The sequence below is a fragment of the Seriola dumerili genome, unplaced genomic scaffold, assembly GCF_002260705.1.
Source record: "Seriola dumerili isolate Sdu_G_001 unplaced genomic scaffold, Sdu_1.0 BDQW01000079.1, whole genome shotgun sequence".
NCBI classification, from domain to species: domain Eukaryota; kingdom Metazoa; phylum Chordata; class Actinopteri; order Carangiformes; family Carangidae; genus Seriola; species Seriola dumerili.
Window position 1 is genome coordinate 945795 of NW_019174334.1, and position 8954 is coordinate 954748.

Sequence of the window (8954 nt, forward strand, 5' to 3'; positions counted from 1 at the left end):
AATTACATTTTTTATGCAGTGGTGATTTTTACAGTATGCAATATGCCCTCTACATAATGGTATGAATGTGTAATTCAGTCACCAGTAGCCCTTCCAGCACCAGAGCACGGTACCCAACTCGTCAGCAGTTGTGGCATCATGTACAGATGCAGCGGAGCATCATGACATAGACATCACTGCACTGCTAAATACAAATTTCCACTGTCTGAATGGGAGAGTATTCAAATACTGCTATCATTACATAGCCATTATACATAAGGGAACACACAGTCAGTCCCTGAAACAAATTTAGTCAAAACACACATATGCTCATTACCTTGCTTTCCTTACCCTCATTTTCATCTCTGCCTTTGTACATTAAAGTAGTCCCCACCGCTAATTTCCAAGACAAACACAAACATATTGTTCTGCAGATATTACTCATGTTTATTTATGTAACGCAGCCTGATCCAGGCAATTCATCAAGCTCAGCTGGAGAGATAATACTCGCTTTGTGAAACTGGCTCCGCTTCGACTGCATGTATGGCTTTTCCACAAATATTGCTCGGACAACAACACATCTCAAAGATAACCTGTGAGAACAATAACCGGGCAAATATTAGTTTTGAGCTATTAGATATGTGGTGGATCTGGGTAAAGTATACCTGGTGACATTTATTGTGATGGATAGTTTTGTACTTTTTTTGTTTGGCAGCAAAATAGATCTTAAAGGTCTTTAATAAAATCTGAGGATTATTTATTTGTTTGATGATGTATCGGTTCATTAATTATAATACACCTGCTGTAAATCAGACCCATGTCAATAGCTGCTGCAATTAAGTTTTTGGGTTTCAATTCAGAGGTTAAGTAAGATACTGCACTCTCCAGTAACTACACATTCTCCTATACTTCCTGTCTGTCTGGCCCAGGAGGCAGGACTGGTCTCCTCATTTCCAACAAATAGACATTCATTCAACAGTTTCCCCCAGACAAATAGTCCTCCTTTGAGTACAGTGCTGTTATTGCTCCAGTAAAAGTAAAAGTCTCTCAGACTAAAGAATAAAGAATTAGAGAGTAAAGAATTTTGTATCTCCTTCTCACCCTAAATTGTGCCACAGTCACACCTCTGCGCCTCTCTGACCATTTCACTGGCTCCACTGTATGCCTCCTGGAAGTGCCGCCCATTCCACCACCTCTGCAACTTGTCCTCCACCCACTTTTCCTCAGTGGTCACCTCCGCTCTACTTCCTATTAGCACATTTTCCTCATTAGAGGTCAATGATGCAACAGAGTCTCTCTACTCTGGCCTCATGCCTGGATAGCCTGTGTCCTCTATCTACCAAACCTGCTCACTCTAACCTGCCTCACCCATGGCTGACTGATACCAGTCTCAGCTGCTGAGAGAAAATGGCATAAAACCAGTGACAACTGCTGACCTCAAGGGCTATCAGTCACTCCCATCTTCCTTCTCATCCAACATCAGTGCTGCCACAACCGCTCTTTTACAATGATAAGATCTGCAGTAACACAGACACTCGGAAACTATTTTCCACCTTCAAAACTTTACTCAATCCTCCCCCACCCCCAATCAGACACAAACCTCTCAGCCGATATCTTTGCCTCCTTCTCCACTGACAGGGTGGTGGCCATCTGTTGCCAATTCTCTGAACCTCTCATAGACAACCTGTGTTCCCTGGTTAATGGCTCAGCACTCTCTACATGGCTTTCATGCCCTTCTCTGCCTCATCCAGTCAATACCTCACCAACTCCGTCACTCAGCCCTCTAGCTGAGTGCAAGGCACCAAAAAGTGTAACACGTAGAAGTCTGACCACATGTCCGTCCCAATCTCCCCCAAGGACGCATCTTTTCTTTCATTCGTGCGTCTCACTGAGAACGATGTGTCAAAACTTCTGACCCTCAAACCACCTCCAAGCCACATCTCCCACCATTGTGCCAGTAATAGCACAAATCAATTTCACACAAGCTCAAGTAACTCCTCTGCTGAAAAAGCCCTGACTTGACCTTGCTCAAGTGGACAGCTATTGACCAGTCTCACTACTTCCATTCTTATATAAGTGTATCAAAAGAGTGGTTTTCAAGCAGGTCTCAGAATTCCTCTCACAGACCGACCTCCTTAATCCAAATCAGTCGGGCTTCAAGCGTGGCCACTCCACTGAACCCGTTCTTTTGTCTGTAACAGAAGCCCTAAGGGCAGCCCGAGCTGCAGCTCAGTCCACTGTTCCTATCTTGCTGAACCTATCAGCAGCCTTTGATACAGTGAACTGCCACATCCCGCTGTCTGTGCTCTACGACATGGGCATCTCAGGCAAAGCGCTTTCTTGGTATTGTTACGTTCCCCAAAAGAATCCAGGGGAAGTAACAATGACTGCAATAAGTAAACTGGGGCAATCCTAAAAGAGAGACCTCTGTCTTGCGGATATGGTACCTTAACTGACGTCGCTCAAACTTTACAGGCAAGTAGCACATCCCCAATGCCCACCTGTAACAGCATAGCACTGGCTCCAGGGGCCCTAGCAACACTGGAGCACTGCATTGGAGAGATTTAGCATCCTCAACACTACGCTGACACTCCAACGAACTACACTCCAATGGTTCAGCAGGACCACACCAAGTAGGCTATAACCAATCACATGACTCCAGACCCAAAAAAAGCAGTGGAGAGAGTTTCATGCTTTAGTCATATAATGCAAAATAACCTTCCATATACAAGCTTATCTACTGCACTAACAGAAAAAACATAGCTTCTCACTCTTAGCACCCTGGCTACAGAAAGGCTGGGTTTCACCAATCTTCTGATACAACTCATGGGGGGGGTCTTGTGTACAAGTGTGGTCTTGTGGGTGAGGGCAAACTCATCAGCTAGGATAGCGGCCTGATGCAGAGTAGATGCTTTCTACTCATTTAAATAAACAACATTGCTCTCAGGCAGGCAGCGTTCAAACTCCTCCAGCAAAACCAGCTCACGCACAGATGCCAAGTCCTTAGCTTTACAGGCTATCCACCATCTGTCAAACAACACTCCCTTTTCCCTAGCGAAATCAGCGTTGGTCAGGTTAGCCGTTTTCTTGATGATCTGGAACCGTTGTCTATATGCCTCCAGCACCAAACCAAGAATAGCCCACCGTAATGCAGAAGCAATCCGTTCAAATGCAGCAAAATAGGACTAGGAATAGGAAATTTTACTCGCATCAAATGCTGCAGCGGAAGCAGTCGGCAACCGCGCGCAAGCAAACGTGACTGAACTTGACTGCAGCTATAACTGGCACAACCAAATGAGTGTCTCTGCCTCGGTCTCCAGCATCTTTAACTCTAGCTCCCTCTGGAGCTGGAACTCACGCTCCCTCTCTTCCTTCTCCATCTGAAGGCGAGCTAAACGCACCTTCAACCGGGCGTCTAACCTAGAGTCAGGAGACGACTCCGCCATACCCAAAAATACCACTAGAAAGTATTGGTCATTCCATTTGTGCCAGTACTACTAAAGTTATCCTAGCAGCTCTGTGAAGCTGTATTTAAGATAAAAGTACCGATACCATTTTGTAAAAATATTGTTACATGTAAAAGCCCTGAATTCTGCAATTTACTTAAGAATTTTATGATTTGTTCATATGTTTTGTATTCAAAATCATAATTCTCCGAGCAACCAACAGGCCAACATTGCTATCCCAAGTGCCACCACTATCAGATAGATAGAGAGATACTTTATTTATCCCCTAGGGGAAATTCACGTGTCCATTAGCTCATTGGTGATAATAATGTTGACTTGTTGAAGGGTGGACCTAGACCTCAGAGAGTCAATGACCATCTCCTTGGTCTTGGAGGTGTTCAGAAGGAGGTAGTTCTTGTCGATCCATTCACTGAAGGCCATCGTCAGATCTGTGTCATCTGAGTATTTCTGGATGTGACGAGACTCAGAGTGGTATTTAAAGGAATGGAGACAGAACAGTCCCATCACTGTCCCTGAGACTATGTCACAGCCCAGCCTGACATACTGTGGTCGTCTTGTCAGGTAATCCACGATCCAGGATGTGAAGCAGGGATCCATCCCCATCCCTTCCAGCTTGTCTTTAAGAATGGGGGGTTGGATGTTGTTAAATGTAATTGAAAAATCAAAGAACATATCCTCATGTAACCACCTGGCTCATCCAAGTAAGAATGGGCCCGGTGGAGCATGTAAAGGATGGCATCATCCACTCCAATATGTTCTTTGTAGGGGAACTGTAGGGGGTCTAGTGCATGTTTAACCTGTGGCCAGCCGCTCCAGGGTCTTGATGATGTGTGATGTGAGGGCCACCGGTCTGTAGTCATTTATCTCAGCCGGTCACCTCACCTCCTCCACTGTAAAGGACAGGAGACTTGACCCCAGTGTGCAGGGAGTTGCAGCTGCAGTGTCAGGTTGTGGAGGAGATGCCGTAGGTGAAGCTGCAGCTGAAGCAGTGGGAGAGAGAACAGGTGAGGCTATGTCGAACCTGTTGTAGAACAGGTTGAACTCATTGGCCTTCTCCACATCACCTGATGTTGCCTGGCAGTTCTTCTCTTTATAGCCAGTGATGGTCCTCATCCCCTTCCACACCTCTCTGGTGTTGTTGTGCTGCAGCTTCCTCTCTACTTTCTTTTTGTAGTCCTCCTTCGCCTGCTTTAATCTCCTCTTCAGCTCATGTTGCACACACCTGAGCTTCTCCCTGTCTCCTTCCCTGAAGGCCTCCTATTTCTGGGTAGGGTCATGATGTTACTGGTGATCCAGGGTTTGTTGTTTGGAAAGTAGTGTACAGTCCTTGCTGGTATTACAGTGTACATACAGAGGTTAATGTAGTCTGTGGTACATTCAACCATTCTATCGAGGTCAGGGTCCTTGTTGTTATCATTTTCCTGTGGCTCCAACAGGACATTCCAGTCTGTGCACTCAAAACAGTCTTTTAGAGACTCACTGGCCTCCGGGGTCCAGTTACTGAATGAGCAGGTGGTTGCATCCTGCCTCAGTAAACAAGGCTTGTAGGAAGGCTGAAAAAAAACCAGATTATGATCTGATCTGCCAAGTGGTGGTAGAACTGAAGCAGTGTAGGCCTCCTTGACATTTGCATACAACAGATCAAGTGTTTTATTTTCCCTTGTGGGGACAGTCAACATACTGAGTGAAGCCAGTCAGGTGAGAGGTGACAGCAACATGGTTAAAATCTCTTGCTCTGGCGTCTCCGTCCACTCGTACTGCAGTGAAGCCGGGCAAATCCACACTGTGATCGGGAGTGTTGTCGTTTAACCAGGTCTCTGTGAAACACATGAGACTACACTTACGATATGGTCGCTGGTTCTTCACAAGTGCCTCCAGTCGATCATCGATAGTAGAAAAGGCTCATATCTCCATCTCCTAGCCTTTAGCTTAGCCCCGGCTCTGCATCCACGGTACAGCTTCTTCAGCTCAGCCAGTATGGGATGTTTAACTCCATATCTGGTACACTTAAAGCCAGGAGTTCTTCCTTTGTGTACGTTATTTTCTCTATCGTCAGACGAAACAACGATGTAGGATAAAAAAATATCATCAATTGACAAAAAATATACTAATATATACAAATATATTGCAATAAAACTACGAGCTACGTGGACTTGCTGCCACTTGTTGCCAGCGCATCATTTGAAATGAGATCATCATGGCTAAAAAATGTTAAAAAATACAATAAACTTTTCTCCTGTAATTCTCAGACTGAGTGGCTCATTTATTCTTGTGTGGTATTAACTTACTTTTTAAAAATATGATTTAAAATTCAGTACTGCTCGCAAGGGAGATCGAACATACATTTTATGTTGTCAAAGACCAGTCTCACACAATACTTATTCCCTTGATGACCATGCTGGTAGAAATGCTTGTATAATCCTTAGTTAATGATATACCTTATCTGATAATCCTGCCTGATAAAGATTCCCTGAGGAATATTCCTTAATCCCCACGATCAACAAGGAGGTCTTAGAGGTTGTCTTCATTCTATCTTGTCAAAAGTCACATGCTTTTTGAGTGTATGCAGCAGAATGGGCCTTATCTCTAACACAGGCAGTAAAGTAAATAGTTTTCTCCTACAGAGTAATGGTTTGATAAATGGTATACCATATGTAATATGCAGCTGAGTGGGCAGGTTGTTTCTTTGGTTTGTTGGAAATGTCATGGAGCCTTGCCAGACAGCAAAACAAATACTAACAATAGTAAAGCAAGGCCTGGAAATTTGAAATGATGGAAAAGGCTGTTTTGGATATAAACACGTCCTCTGCTTCTTCCAGTGGGAATAAAGTGTCAAGTTTGTAGATATAAGCACAAAATGGAAAAAAAAGCCACTTTTACACCATTATTTTTTACAAGAATAAAAATCTTTCCTCATTCATCTAGGTACATTAACGTATTGTCAGGGAGACAGTGTTTGCTGCTTAATGTGTTGCTGCCAGTAATTTTTCCTATCAAATTTCATGATGGGTTTATCTGTTCCTATATGAAGACATCATGAGAGTCAATTGGTCACAGGGGGCAGCGTCCTGTCTTGCATGCATTAGGAGACAGACTGGGAAATAGCTCACTCCCCACACTACTTAAAGCCCTAATGCAGTGGTGAGAAGAACATCCAGTTTACTCAGCTCAACAGCAGCATCACAGAAATACAGTAAGTACACCTCTTCAACTTTGTCTTCAGTGTTTCTGCTTAACTGCATATTTATCAAAAACAGTGAAGCTAAGTGAAAATATTAGGGATATTTCTAATGCTGACAGTTCTTTTCATTGTGGAAAATGTGTTTCAGTTTAAACGTTTAGCTGGTGTTTGCCTTTTAAAATGTAAATTTTATTAAACATATTTGATGTAGAGTGTGAGTTACATTCAACAAGTGTGCACACTGAACACAGCAACAAACTTCTTCATTAAATATGTACTTTACTCATTTGAGTTAATCATTTATTCCACGATTTATACCACACGTTTTATAAACATTTTTGCCTTTTATGTTCCATGATCCTAACTATGATCATAATCTAATAGTCAGCTGTGCCACTCTGAATTTGATTTTAGTTATTCTGCCTCAAAAAATAAGAACACATCTATTATTAAACTCTGACTGGTCATTGCTGGCATTTTAAGGTAATTAAGTTTTCCAATTAAATTATAGCCTACAATCAAACATGTATTCCATAAATGTGAATAATAACACTGTATACTGTTTAATATTCAAATTCCTTGGATGTGAGGAAGTCACTGTTTTAATTTAATTTTCTTTTTATCTTCCTCTGTTAAGGAAATGTGTTTACCAGTGTCCATTAGTGCACTTCCGTCACACATGGCTTCTGCAAGCAGATCAGTGGCAGGCTCAATTACAAAAACAAATAACTCTTATTTACCGCTGATGCTTGGAAATGATAGGGAGGATGCAGACAGACAATGGGTCTTTGTCACCAAATTAGAAGAAAATTAGGCCACCCTGTCCACTTTGCACTGCAATATGAAGCTGTACTCGTACTATAATGGATGTGAAATAAGGTGTAGACTGTAGTAGTGTTTATTCAGTCATCGGATAATACAGTCAATATGAACAATATAGACAGCAAAAAAAAACAAAGTCAACGGTCTATGTATTTAAGTAGTGACTGAACCGGCTCAGGCCGAAGCAAAATGCTTACATATGCTTGCCTATATTCTAATCAATTTAAGCTACCCAGCAAAAAGTAAGCAAAATTACACATTTTATAATTTATATTAGCATTTCATAATTTAAGAAAAGGAAATCATTCACATTTGTAAACCTCAAAAATAGATATGCAGATCATTCTTTTGAAAACCAAAAGCAATTATACATTTTTAAAATGTTCTATAATTTAAGCCAAACAATAGAAATGAATCTCCTTTTAATCCTTTTTTTTTTTATTTTTTTTTTTAGCTTTTTGTACAATAAACTTACAAATACCTCTCAGATCATATTTGCTCTTCTGTATTGGGTATTCTATTGAGTCTTTATTTATTTTACAGTGTGGTCACGTCTTAAGAGCGAGCCTGATCAAAGTATAAGATGTACTTAAATACTGATGCATCATAATGGAAGTGTTTTCTCATTGTGGAAATTTTTTGGAATACGAGGGTGAACTATATTGTATTGCAATTTCGAGTCTTCTTCAGCAGAACTTCTACATCTGTAACAAAAGTCTACATACATGTACTGTATATGTGTACCTATGTCATATCTGGTGCAAACACCTCCAGACCACAGGTTCTAGTAATAGCTACAGTTTTTAGTTTGTGGTTCTTTTTCTTCATTTACTGGTCAGAACAATCCATCACTAATCTGTACAGCAGCCTGAAGAGAAGTGAACTGATTGATTCTTAGAGTTAATGATGAATCTCAGGAGTGAGTCATTCTGTTCACCTTAAAAGAGCCGGTAAAGGCCTGTTTGGAACCTCCGTCCAGGTGAACTGACCCATGTGATATTGCTTAAATGTTTGAACATAGCTGTACAGAAATGCAAAATTAATTTACATAATTTCCTCAAAATGATTCCTATCCACAAAAGATAAAACTTTGCCGCTGCTTTGACCTGAGAAACTACTTCGGTCAGTCACAGTATACACTAAAGGAATGATTCTGCATAAGGTCGGGGGGGGGTTCCAATGAGAATTCTCCATAGTAAATTGCCCACCAAAAAAGTCATTTGCTGTTTGGCCTTTTGATGTGACTGAGGATCATCATACAATACAGTTACAAGGTCTTTCTCAATCTTGCTCACCCAGGATCACGCAAGGACACCTGGGACTGATTCAAACAAGCAGCCCCCCTTCCCCCCAGCTGTGAAGAACATAATTGCTTTCTTCAACAGAAGGGCTTCAACCTCCAAACACTCGGCGGATCTGAATGCCCTTCTGGGTAAAGACAAAGTCATCTGTGCCCGTATCCCCTCATGGCAAGAGGATCTGGCTTAAGGCGTTATCTGTCCTCT